The 12509-nt window shown below is 43.9% G+C and overlaps 1 protein-coding gene across 1 annotated transcript in view; it reads left to right on the forward strand.

The window, feature by feature from the left end:
• prdm6 (PR domain containing 6) overlaps positions 1-12509 on the forward strand; it is a gene marked incomplete at both ends in the record, with an annotated part of 126694 nt that overhangs the window by 89106 nt on the left and 25079 nt on the right. The window lies entirely within an intron of this gene.

Genomic DNA, 12509 nt, shown 5'->3' on the forward strand with positions numbered 1-12509 from the left:
ATAAATATAGTAGTAAATAGGGTTGGGTACTGAAACCCGGTGCCACTACAGGACCGGTACTTTTACAACTGGTACTACCGGTATACTACCACCTGACTGACTCATTCATTCTCTTAAAGGGCACCTTTGCCCATTCCCAACCAGCTTTGTATCATTACAACAAAAACGTGTATATTATGCAAATGAGCAATGTTTAACTACCCTCCATCCTGGTACCTCGGTTCTTGGATGGACTTCTGGAGGAGCTTCCTCCTCAGGTTGGCTAGCAGAGTGTTCTTGCTCGTTGATAAGCTTGGTTCTTGCTAGCATGCATTGTCTCAGGTGTGCCCATCACGGCACGATGCAGGCCCCACATACCGATATCGCGCCCGCCAACTGGATGGTTGTGATAGCTGTGTTGGCAGGCAGGCACCTCCTGAAGGCATCTTCTCCGCGGTTTCTCAGAAGAGCGATCCATAAGCACACAAGTCGCCCATCTGCCTACTTCCAGGGTGGAGGTCATCGTATCCGATATGGAGTTGAAGTCCTCTTTGGTAGCTGCTCTTGCGTGATAGTCTTGGCATGTGGTCAGACTGTTGGTCGAACTTGGCGTCATGATAGGGATGCACCGATTGCGATTTTCTTGGCCGATTCCGATTTCCGATTTTTGAATAGTCTGACTTGCCGATACCGATTTTTGCCGATTCCGATTTTATTTCTAAGAACAATAATTGGCAGGTTATTTTTTTACTTTTTTACTTTGCTTTAATAGAAAATTAACATTCATGTCACATTTCTTATCATTTGCATGAGGTAGGACGATCTCACTCAAAAACATCTCAAAATAAAAGTGTTCCAGGTTACTGGACAGAGCTTTTCTTTTTTGTGTGAATACAATGAATATAAAACAATTAATTCCAGTATATCCCACAGCTATCATGCATTTACTTTTCCAAAAGAAAAAAGGTGCAACAGAACAGGGGCTTCAGATGGAAAGTAGCCTATGGCTAAATCTGTTACAAAGCATATCTTCCCCTATGGGGTTTAATGTTTTTTTGTATATGTCCCTACCAAATAAACTAATAAAATAAAATAAATGAACGTCAAAATGTTATCCATGGACAAGGAGTTTATAGCCTTTAGCTCTGGAGCCCAGAGACCTTCGAAGCCATGCCCACTCTACAGTTGTGGATTTGGCTGTTATGGAGTAGCCTAGATGAGGAAATGAGTTTGAGTTGACTCCGTTTGAATATCGTAGTTTACACACAGAGCGCGTTTTTTTTAATCCGCCATTCGAAAAAAAATCATCTCGCACACTGGTCCGATGCGTTTTATTATTATGTTCGTCGTTCTATTCGCAATACGAAACACAAGTCCTCTCCTGGCTGTATCCACGTTACAACGTGAGTCGTGACTGACAGATAGCAGCAGCAGCAGGCAGCGGTGAAGTGGACGCTGGTCTGGGAAGAGGGGACGGTGAGAGAGTGACAGTCAGAGAGAGAGCGAGAGAGAGAGCGGGAGGGAGGGAGGGAGAGAGAGAGAGAGGAGGCGGACGGTGTGAGGGTGAATGGAAATAACAAGTGCATTGCAGTGGGGTGTGCCCATGGCACTGACTGACTGTTGCGTGTGCCGAGAGACAGAGGAGGAAGGTGAAGCGAGCCGCTCAGACGAGTGGACTCCAACCTACCCGGCCCCTCCGCGGCTCCACACCGACGATGTGTAGTGGCAGCTTTTGTTTTGGCTGCAACTCATCCACTCTGTCTCGCTGCTTTTGGGTTTGCGCACGTCACTTGAAAATCGGCTCACAGAATCGGCATTTTAGAGTGACCGGCGCAGATCACCGATCGAGGCCGATCACGTGAAAATCGGCCATTTCCGGTCACGTGCCGATCGATCGGTGCATCCCTAGTCATGAGTGTACTCACGTACTGAACTGGCAAGCCTCTACGCCCGCTAAAAATGTGGTCATAACCGATGATGATGTCATATTGCTGATTATGACATCATAGATGATTATGCCGTTATGACATCATTGGTCTCGGCATCACCGGCTCTGATGATGTCATCGAGACGTCACGTTGCACTCTCATTGTGATGTCATCGCTGCTGGCGCTATCCATTGTGCTTTCGTCGCTGCCAGTTCCCATTGATGATGTCATAATTCGCGATAGTTCCAGGGATAGTTCCAGGGAGCTGGCTGGATCCGGAGGCCCGGCATGGGCCCCCGGGGGGCGGCCACTCCGCCTCGAATAGGCATCTGTGCGGGAACCTTTGTAACATTATGACTGTTCCATGACTGCTTCTGGAGTTGGAGTTAATCAATTTGAGGTGTTTTAGGTCCAGACGACATTTCAGCTAATCTCTATAAACAGATAACTGAGACGGAGACAAGGACAGAAGTGGAAGTGTTGGCCTGGACGTCCGCCTAGTCTCTCCCCAGACTCAAATATTACATTGAATCGCTGCGCTCCGCATACTACATAAGTGAGTCTGTGCCACTTCACAACCACTGCTGGTTTTGAAGGCGGGTTGAAATTGAATGAGTGACAGGTCGTAGCACCGATGAGAGAGCGGTTCGAAAAATGGCCTGCGCCTCCCGTGTTGTCTGATCGCAAATTTAAAGTCGTTACTGATTGGAGAGGACTGAATCCATCACTGGCATATGACTGGCCAAGTGAACGGTTCCCTCCCATAACCAGCCGGCTGAGGGAAAGTGTCCCAGACCCAGAGAGAGCTCTGCAGCATGCAGTAACGTACTGTATCAGCGTAAGTACTCTCATGGGTCTGGCGTTGAGACTAACGTCCACCCTACTCCAGAAACCCCAAAATATCAGCCGTCTGTCCCAGAGTCTTATTAGATAGGTAGAGAGCTGCACTGGAGGCTGCTTTTCTTCTTTGGTGTCTGCTGTTAATCCTGTATTCAGAAGGCAGCAGTCTCCTGTTCGTCTCTGTCAAAGTGTCGTCGAGCAAGGCACTGAACCCCCAACCTGCCCCCCCCGCTCCTGACCTCTGACCCCTCTGGAAATGAAAACATAATTATGGCCACTGCGGCGCTGTATGCCATGTACAGCACACACACACACACACACACACACACACAGTTTTCAACAGCCCATATGTTGAAGGTGTGGACACAGCAACACATTGACACCAAACCTGTTGCTATTACCACATGCTGTGTTGAAAGGTATCACAGGGTTTATGGTCCTAAACGGCATTTCACAGATGTGTTGAAAATGACAAGTTTTATAGATCACACACACACACACACATGCACGTGCACACACACACACACACACACACACACACACACACGCACACACACACACACGCACGCACGCACACACACACACACGCACGCACGCACGCACACACACACACGCACGCACGCACGCACGCACGCACACACACACACACACACACACACACGCACGCACGCACACACACACACACACACACACACACACACACACACACACACACACACACACGAACACACACACAGGGGTGAGGCAGTGCGGCCGACACTCACAGCGTCCAAAGCAAACTCTGGATGTCCTGTGAACCAAAGCCAAGCATCTATTTATTGTTGTTGTTGGCTTGTGGTAGCCTAATGTTAGCTGTGTTGACTCTAAGGTCTGCCTGTGATAATGTTAGTTCAATCAGGAGAGACTATAGAGACCAGTGAATACATAAAATAATATTTGGTACAATAGCTAATGAATGATGCATTACAGAAAATGTGATGATAATTAGGTATTGTTTATTCACCTTATTCTTGCCCATACAAGGACGCTTCTGCATCGTCTGTAATCGTCTTTCCGGTTTTAGACACGGAAGTAGATTACGTCTATACCGTAGTCATTTTTAGTCTTGCCAAAAAGCTGTTTTCAAGCAAAAAAAAAAAAAAATGTTTTTAGAGTTTTCATATTTTTCGGCTGAGAACGTAACATATATGTGACCAGTTTATCAGAATAACGCCTATTTGGAAATATGTAACGAGCAGCGAGGACCGGGAGCGCTGGCTGTGCTGACGGGTCGGACTAGTTATCTGTCAAACCCTACTGTAGGCTACTGGCAGTAAGAAAACACTGTCGACATGCTTTTGTAAATGTCGACCGGGTAGAGCCATCGGCTCCTCGCAGCAGTAACGCTATGAACATGTTACTGAAGTTGGCCGCAGTGTAGCTTCTGAATGTTGCCAAACTTCATTCATTATTATAGTGACGTTTTGTTTTGAAATTGGCCGCCAACTAGTGTTGACTCTAACATGTCTGCCTGTGGTAATGTTAGCAGTGTTGACTCTAACATGTCTGCCTGTGGTAATGTTAGCAGTGTTGACTCTAACATGTCTGCCTGTGGTAATGTTAGCAGTGTTGACTCTAACATGTCTGCCTGTGGTAATGTTAGCAGTGTTGACTCTAACATGTCTGCCTGTGGTAATGTTAGCAGTGTTGACTCTAACATGTCTGCCTGTGGTAATGTTAGCAGTGTTGACTCTAACATGTCTGCCTGTGGTAATGTTAGCAGTGTTGACTCTAACATGTCTGCCTGTGGTAATGTTAGCAGTGTTGACTCTAACATGTCTGCCTGTGGTAATGTTGGCAGTGTTGACTCTAACATGTCTGCCTGTGGTAATTTTAGCAGTGTTGACTCTAACATGTCTGCCTGTGGTAATGTTAGCAGTGTTGACTCTAACATGTCTGCCTGTGGTAATGTTAGCAGTGTTGACTCTAACAGGTCTGCCTGTGGTAATGTTAGCAGTGTTGACTCTAACATGTCTGCCTGTGATAATGTTAGCAGTGTTGACTCTAACAGGTCTGCCTGTGGTAATGTTAGCAGTGTTGACTCTAACAGGTCTGCCTGTGGTAATGTTAGCAGTGTTGACTCTAACAGGTCTGCCTGTGGTAATGTTAGCGGTGTTCACTCTAACATGTCTGCTGCCTGTGGTAATGTTAGCAGTGTTGACTCTAACATGTCTGCCTGTGGTAATGTTAGCAGTGTTGACTCTAAGATGTCTGCCTGTGGTAATGTTAGCGGTGTTGACTCTAACATGTCTGCCTGTGGTAATGTTAGCAGTGTTGACTCTAACAGGTCTGCCTGGGGTAATGTTAGCAGTGTTGATTCTAACAGGTCTGCCTGTGGTAATGTTAGCAGTGTTGACTCTAACAGGTCTGCCTGTGGTAATGTTAGCAGTGTTGACTCTAACATGTCTGCCTGTGGTAATGTTAGCAGTGTTGACTCTAACATGTCTGCCTGTGGTAATGTTAGCAGTGTTGACTCTAACATGTCTGCCTGTGGTAATGTTAGCAGTGTTGACTCTAACATGTCTGCCTGTGGTAATGTTAGCAGTGTTGACTCTAACATGTCTCCCTGTGGTAATGTTAGCAGTGTTGACTCTAACATGTCTGCCTGTGGTAATGTTAGCAGTGTTGACTCTAACATGTCCGCCTGTGGTAATGTTAGCAGTGTTGACTCTAACATGTCTGCCTGTGGTAATGTTAGCGGTGTTGACTCTAACATGTCTGCTGCCTGTGGTAATGTTAGCAGTGTTGACTCTAACATGTCTGCCTGTGGTAATGTTAGCAGTGTTGACTCTAACATGTCTGCCTGTGGTAATGTTAGCAGTGTTGACTCTAACATGTCCGCCTGTGGTAATGTTAGCAGTGTTGACTCTAACATGTCTGCCTGTGGTAATGTTAGCAGTGTTGACTCTAACATGTCTCCCTGTGGTAATGTTAGCAGTGTTGACTCTAACATGTCTCCCTGTGGTAATGTTAGCAGTGTTGACTCTAACATGTCTGCCTGTGGTAATGTTAGCAGTGTTGACTCTAACAGGTCTGCCTGTGGTAATGTTAGCAGTGTTGACTCTAACATGTCTGCCTGTGGTAATGTTAGCGGTGTTGACTCTAACATGTCTGCCTGTGGTAATGTTAGCAGTGTTGACTCTAACATGTCTGCCTGTGGTAATGTTAGCAGTGTTGACTCTAACATGTCTGCTGCCTGTGGTAATGTTAGCAGTGTTGACTCTAACATGTCTGCCTGTGGTAATGTTAGCGGTGTTGACTCTAACATGTCTGCCTGTGGTAATGTTAGCGGTGTTGACTCTAACATGTCTGCCTGTGGTAATGTTAGCAGTGTTGACTCTAACATGTCTCCCTGTGGTAATGTTAGCAGTGTTGACTCTAACATGTCTGCCTGTGGTAATGTTAGCAGTGTTGACTCTAACATGTCTGCCTGTGGTAAATAATGTTAGCAGTGTTGACTCTAACATGTCTGCCTGTGGTAATGTTAGCAGTGTTGACTCTAACATGTCTGCCACAGTGGTAATGTTAGCAGTGTTGACTCTAACATGTCTGCCTGTGGTAATGTTAGCAGTGTTGACTCTAACATGTCTGCCTGTGGTAATGTTAGCGGTGTTGACTCTAACATGTCTGCCTGTGGTAATGTTAGCGGTGTTGACTCTAACATGTCTGCCTGTGGTAATGTTGGCGGTGTTGACTCTAACATGTCTCCCTGTGGTAATGTTAGCAGTGTTGACTCTAACATGTCTGCTGGCTGTGGTAATGTTAGCAGTGTTGACTCTAACATGTCTGCCTGTGGTAATGTTAGCAGTGTTGACTCTAACATGTCTGCCTGTGGTAATGTTAGCGGTGTTGACTCTAACATGTCTGCTGCCTGTGGTAATGTTAGCAGTGTTGACTCTAACATGTCTGCTGCCTGTGGTAATGTTAGCAGTGTTGACTCTAACATGTCTCCCTGTGGTAATGTTAGCAGTGTTGACTATGTCTGCCTGTGGTAATGTTAGCAGTGTTGACTCTAACATGTCTTCTGGTGACAAGGCTGAGATTAGAAATAGGTTTAGGCTTAGTTTCAGGTTTAGGTTAGACTTAGGGATTACTGGTTAGGCAATGAATGTAGTCAATGAAAGTCCTCACAAGCATAGTCATACAAATGTGTGCGTGCGTTAGGGCTGCAACAATTATTTTCATTATCTATTAATCTGTCGATTGTTTGCTCAACTAATCGATTAGTCGTTTGGTTTATAAAATGTCACAAAAATGTGAAAAATGTCGATCACTTTTCCCCAAAGCCCAAGATGGCATCCTCAAAGGTCTGTCTGAGCAACTTACAGTCCACAACCCAAAGATAATCACTTTACTGTTATATTCACATATTCACATTTAAGAAGCTGCAACAAGATCATTTGAATAACTTTTCTTAAAAATTAGTCTAAACGATTAATCGACTATAAAGAAATAGTTGGTGATCAATTTTATGTTGATCAACTAATCGATTAATCGACTAATCGACTAATCGATTAATCGCAGCTCTAGTGTGAGTGCATGGAGACAGAAGTTTGCAGGCATTTATTTGTGCATAAAAATGTTGCATACACATGTTTTGTGTGTGCAAATTGGTCGCTTAATGTATGCATACCTGCGTGTGTGTGTGTGTGTGTGTGTGTGTGTGTGTGTGCGTGTGTGTTTCACTGTGATCCCCCCCCCCCCATACCACTGTAATAAACAATAACCGGGCATTAATCTCCCAGCCTGCTGCCTTAATAAATAATATCCACACATTCATCAAGTTAAACTATTCACAATCAATGCAGCTCTTCATAGAAAACCCAGCTAATAAATAGTGCTGCGGCCCACTGAGGCGTGAACTTATAGACCAGCCTTCTGATAAATGAAGCGACCCCCACGGCGAGCCGCCTTTTATGTGGAAAACTGCAAGTGAGAATTTTTCGATTTTATATTACACTATTTTACTCTTATTACTTTCCCGGCTGTGTCCCTCACTCCCCCCTTCCCCCTCTTCCTCCTCCTCCACTCCCTCACACGCTGCGGTAGGTGTGCGTGTCTGTGGGTGTGATTTATTGGAGCGCTGAAGATGTTGGTCTATTTGTTTTATTCTAGTTCTATGCTGTTTACCTATTTGTAATGTAGCGCTGCGCGAGTTTTGTCTTATTGCTTTCAGAATCAGAATCGCTTTATTTGGCGAGTGCGAGCGGCGAACAGGGATTTGTCCTGGTGACATCGGTGCAGGGACGTTACTGTAAACAGCGAGCACAGTGCAGAACAGGCTCACCTCGTGCTGCGCTACAGACGCTAAACTACAGCGCTGTTTGGTTGGAAGAAGAACAAAGCATGTTCAAGAATATAAGGCAAGTGTTCTTTCTGACAAAATAATAAAGCTATCTGGTGTAATGCCTCAGTGATGATAAAGGAGTTAAATGGTCTATCTAAACATGGTGAAAGTATCTAAACATGGTGAAAGTATCTAAACATGGTGAAAGTATCTAAACACATGGTGAAAGTATCTAAACACATGGTGAAAGTATCTAAAACACATGGTGAAAGTATCTAAATACATGGTGAAAGTATCTAAACATGGTGAAAGTATCTAAACATGGTGAAAGTATCTAAACACATGGTGAAAGTATCTAAGCACATGGTGAAAGTATCTAAACACATGGTGAAAGTATCTAAGCACATGGTGAAAGTATCTAAACATGGTGAAAGTATCTAAACATGGTGAAAGTATCTAAACATATGGTGAAAGTATCTAAACATGATGAAAGTATCTAAACATGGTGAAAGTATCTAAACATGGTGAAAGTATCTAAACACATGGTGAAAGTATCTAAACATGGTGAAAGTATCTAAACACATGGTGAAAGTATCTAAACACATGGTGAAAGTATCTAAACATGATGAAAGTATCTAAACATGATGAAAGTATCTAAACACATGGTGAAAGTATCTAAACATGATGAAAGTATCTAAACACCTAAACATGGTGTAAGTATCTAAACATGGTGAAAGTATCTAAACAGATGGTGAAAGTATCTAAACACATGGTGAAAGTATCTAAATACATGGTGAAGAATCTAAATACATGGTGAAAGTATCTAAACACATGGTGAAACTATCTAAACATGGTGAAAGTATCTAAACATGGTGAAAGTATCTAAACATGGTGAAAGTATCTAAACATGGTGTAAACATGGTGAAAGTATCTAAACACATGGTGAAAGTATCTAAACATGGTGAAAGTATCTTTGTGGCATCACAAAGTTGCAGTTACTCATGTTTCTAAGAAATAACAGGCTAACAGTGTTGTTGTTTTTCAAAGCGGTTGAGCGGTTGTCGTTGTTTATTACCAGAGAGTTTTCCCTACCTGTAGCCGCCGTGTGTTCTGTGCGATTGTCAGATTTAAAGGAACACAAGGGCAAATTTCAGCCAGCTTTGTATCATTACAACATCGGTATATCAGAAAACTGTCAACAGTTTTGAACAAGCACGTCGATTTGGGTAGGGTTGGTGGGGACAAGTCACAACCAACATTTCAGGGTGTCCAATTGTCCCTACCAACTTTTAAGCAACCTTATTTGCATTATCTTTGGAGTGCAGTTATATAGGTCATTTAGATTGTCTTCCCATATTTTGCAAGGATAGAATTGACCCGACCATTATTGAGTGAAATTAGTTTGCATGATGTTCAAAATTACATTTACCCCTGTTTTTCACAACTGAATGGGCCAGTCCAATTTTTTTTCCCCAAACTCACGTTTGATTGGCTCATTTGGCTGATGACCAAACAAACGCCCACCCACACACAGTTTTCCGGGTTATAGAAATCACGCGCAGCAGACAGACCCTCCTGTTAGCGACAAATCTGGAGACTTTTTCTGACATGGGATTAATATTACCAGCAAGCAGCAGTGACGCAGCAGTGCAGCAGTGCAAGCAGCAGCAAGCAGGCAAGTCCCGCTAGCATCGATGCTAATTTAGCAAAGTACAGCGCGCAGCTGAAGCACATGGCTATAATATGGATGTTAACGTCCATATTAAGTAGCCATGTGCTTGCGCGATGACAACAGTGTATTGGCATGTCAAATGGTGGCAATTGACATCTGACTGAATATCGTGCAACTCTTAGGAGGAAGAAATGTAGGATGTATGATGTGTGGGATTCAGTGGCAATTTTTTCTTTCCAAACCGGCTGTTTGTGAAAGAACATGATTAGATGGCTAAACCTACAGTTTGTGTTTGTTAGTTACAATTATGCTGACAGGAGAGCTGAGCAGGTTGTGACATGAAAGTTATTGAGAAAAGGAGAAGATACTGAATAATGACATCACAACAGTATAATCCTAATGTTGATTTAAAATGAGATATTCGTCTAAATATGGGTAAAAAGGGGATCATGTCTATGTTCCCCGGGTTCTATGTTCCCCGGGTTCTATATTCCCTGTTTTTCACTAACCCTAAATCTAACCTCCCCCAGACCCTAACCCAAAACCTAACCTCTCCCACCCCCCACGCCTAAACCTAACCCCCCCCAGACCCTAACCCAAAACCTAACCTCTCCCAGGGAACATAGCGGGGAACATAGGACCCTATTTGGGAAAAGCGGGGAACATAGGACCCGGGGAACATAGGACGCGGGGAACATAGGGATGACCCCCTAAAAAAGGTAAAACAAAAACCTCAATTTTTTTTGAAACACCCTCCCCTCATGCCGTCCTCGACCCTACCAACTTTGACACCAAAACGACGACTTTGGTTTTGAAGTCATTCAAGTTTAGTTTGACAGTTTTGAGAGTTGATTTGGACCAGTGATGTCATTCATTTGTGGATGGATGACACAACTTAACTCAAGTCAACTCTCAATAACTGACAAAGTAAATGAATGCCTACAAAACAGTTTACAGATTTCTGATATACTGATGTTGTAATGATACAAAACTGGTTGAAATTTTGCAGTGTTCCTTTGAGGCCAAACATTCTAGATCAGTGGTATTCAACCTTTTTCAGCACCCCTTGTTTGATAGCACAGAGCAAAAAAAAGGTTGCATTTTAAGCTCGGCCTATAATAACATTTATAATCCAGCGCACAGCAGGATATCAGGTTTGACTCTTCTTTTTAGATTACAGAAGAAAAGAAGGGGCACACAAGTGTTTCACATATTGCTTCATCAGATTCACTTTGTAAATCATTTTAGTCAAAAGGAGCTTATCATTGCCTATTAATGCTTGGAGTTTACTTAATTTTATTCAAAAATAAATAATTAAAAACTAGGCCTACTTTGTCAAAAAGTACGCCTAATTTCAAGACAAGACTAATTTCAAGCAACAAACAGTACCACTATCATTATAGCACATAACATCTCGGAATAAGATCAAAAAGACTAATTTCAAGGTAGCCTGGTAAAGCAGCCGGTCACGTGACCTCACATTTCATTTCGTTCTACTATGCTATCTGGCCTCAAGCTTTCACCCAGTGTTTGCAGTGGGTGGAAGTTGGGCGGGTTACTTGCCTTGACAGACAACTTCTTCAGCCAATCAGCGGTGGATCCAGTCAAACCCAAATCCACTCGGGAGAACTGCAAAAACAGAGAGAATCCACTGTTGCATACTCCTGTTCTTGTTTAATTGTTGTTATTGAGTCCATTTCTGCAATAACTGCGATGTCAACTATGAGGCAGGTCGCTGATTGGCTACTACGCTTTGCCGTTTCGGGCAAATACCCTCCCAGGGCTTGAGGCCAGACGGTCCGGTAGAACGAAATGAATGGTGAGTTCACGTGACCGGCTGGTTTAGCAGGCTAATTTCAAGCAACATATCACTATTATTTATCTCCCATAACATCTTGAAATAAGATCAAAAAGATTATTTTCAAGCAATCTAGTTAAGCCTAGTTAATACAAAAGAAGCCTATTGTCACTCTGAACCTCTGTTGGAGGGGGCATGGTTTCAACGTAACGCGTCCCCCCCACACACACCCCCCACCCGGTTATGGTCTGGAGAGCACATGCACACGAGCGAGTAGTTCTGTTTAGTTCTGTATGTTTCTGCAGTCGAGGTAGTGAGGGTGGGGGGGGGGGGGGGGGGTAGAGAGCAAATAGGCGCAGATCTCAAAGACAGGTAAACCTCTGGGATGAGTGAGAAAGTTGCTATAGCAGAGAGAGTGCTTGAGCAGAACTAGTTCAATGTGCAGCGGGTAATCAGCCACTGCAATGAAGAATATAGCAACATGAATCCATTTGAGAGCAGCAAAAATGAAGCTATAGTTTTAGGTTGGATAATTCAACAGACATTCACAGTGAATGTCTGTTGTAATATCCAACCTAAAACTAACTTCACCGCGGCACAAAACACCTCTCTTCTGCGGACACGTCCGCACGGTCACAAAAAAACAGAGCACAATCCCCCCTTCCCGCCAACACACACACACACACACATGCACGCGCGCACACGCACACGCACACGCACACACACACACACACACACACACACACACACACACACACACACACACACACACACACACACACACACACACAGGCACACAATCTGCCTGTATCTGCTGTGGCTCTCTGCACAGGTGCCGTAACAGACAGGCTTCACACAGTGAACTCAGTCCATGTTGGGGGGCATAAAAGTCCATTTGGACTGGCATTGCCATGCCCGTGCCGCCAGAACTATAGGGTCTTTGTTTTAGCATCAAATTACTTACAT

Source organism: Poromitra crassiceps (genome assembly GCF_964638095.1).
Source record: "Poromitra crassiceps genome assembly, chromosome: 10".
NCBI classification, from domain to species: Eukaryota; Metazoa; Chordata; class Actinopteri; order Beryciformes; family Melamphaidae; genus Poromitra; species Poromitra crassiceps.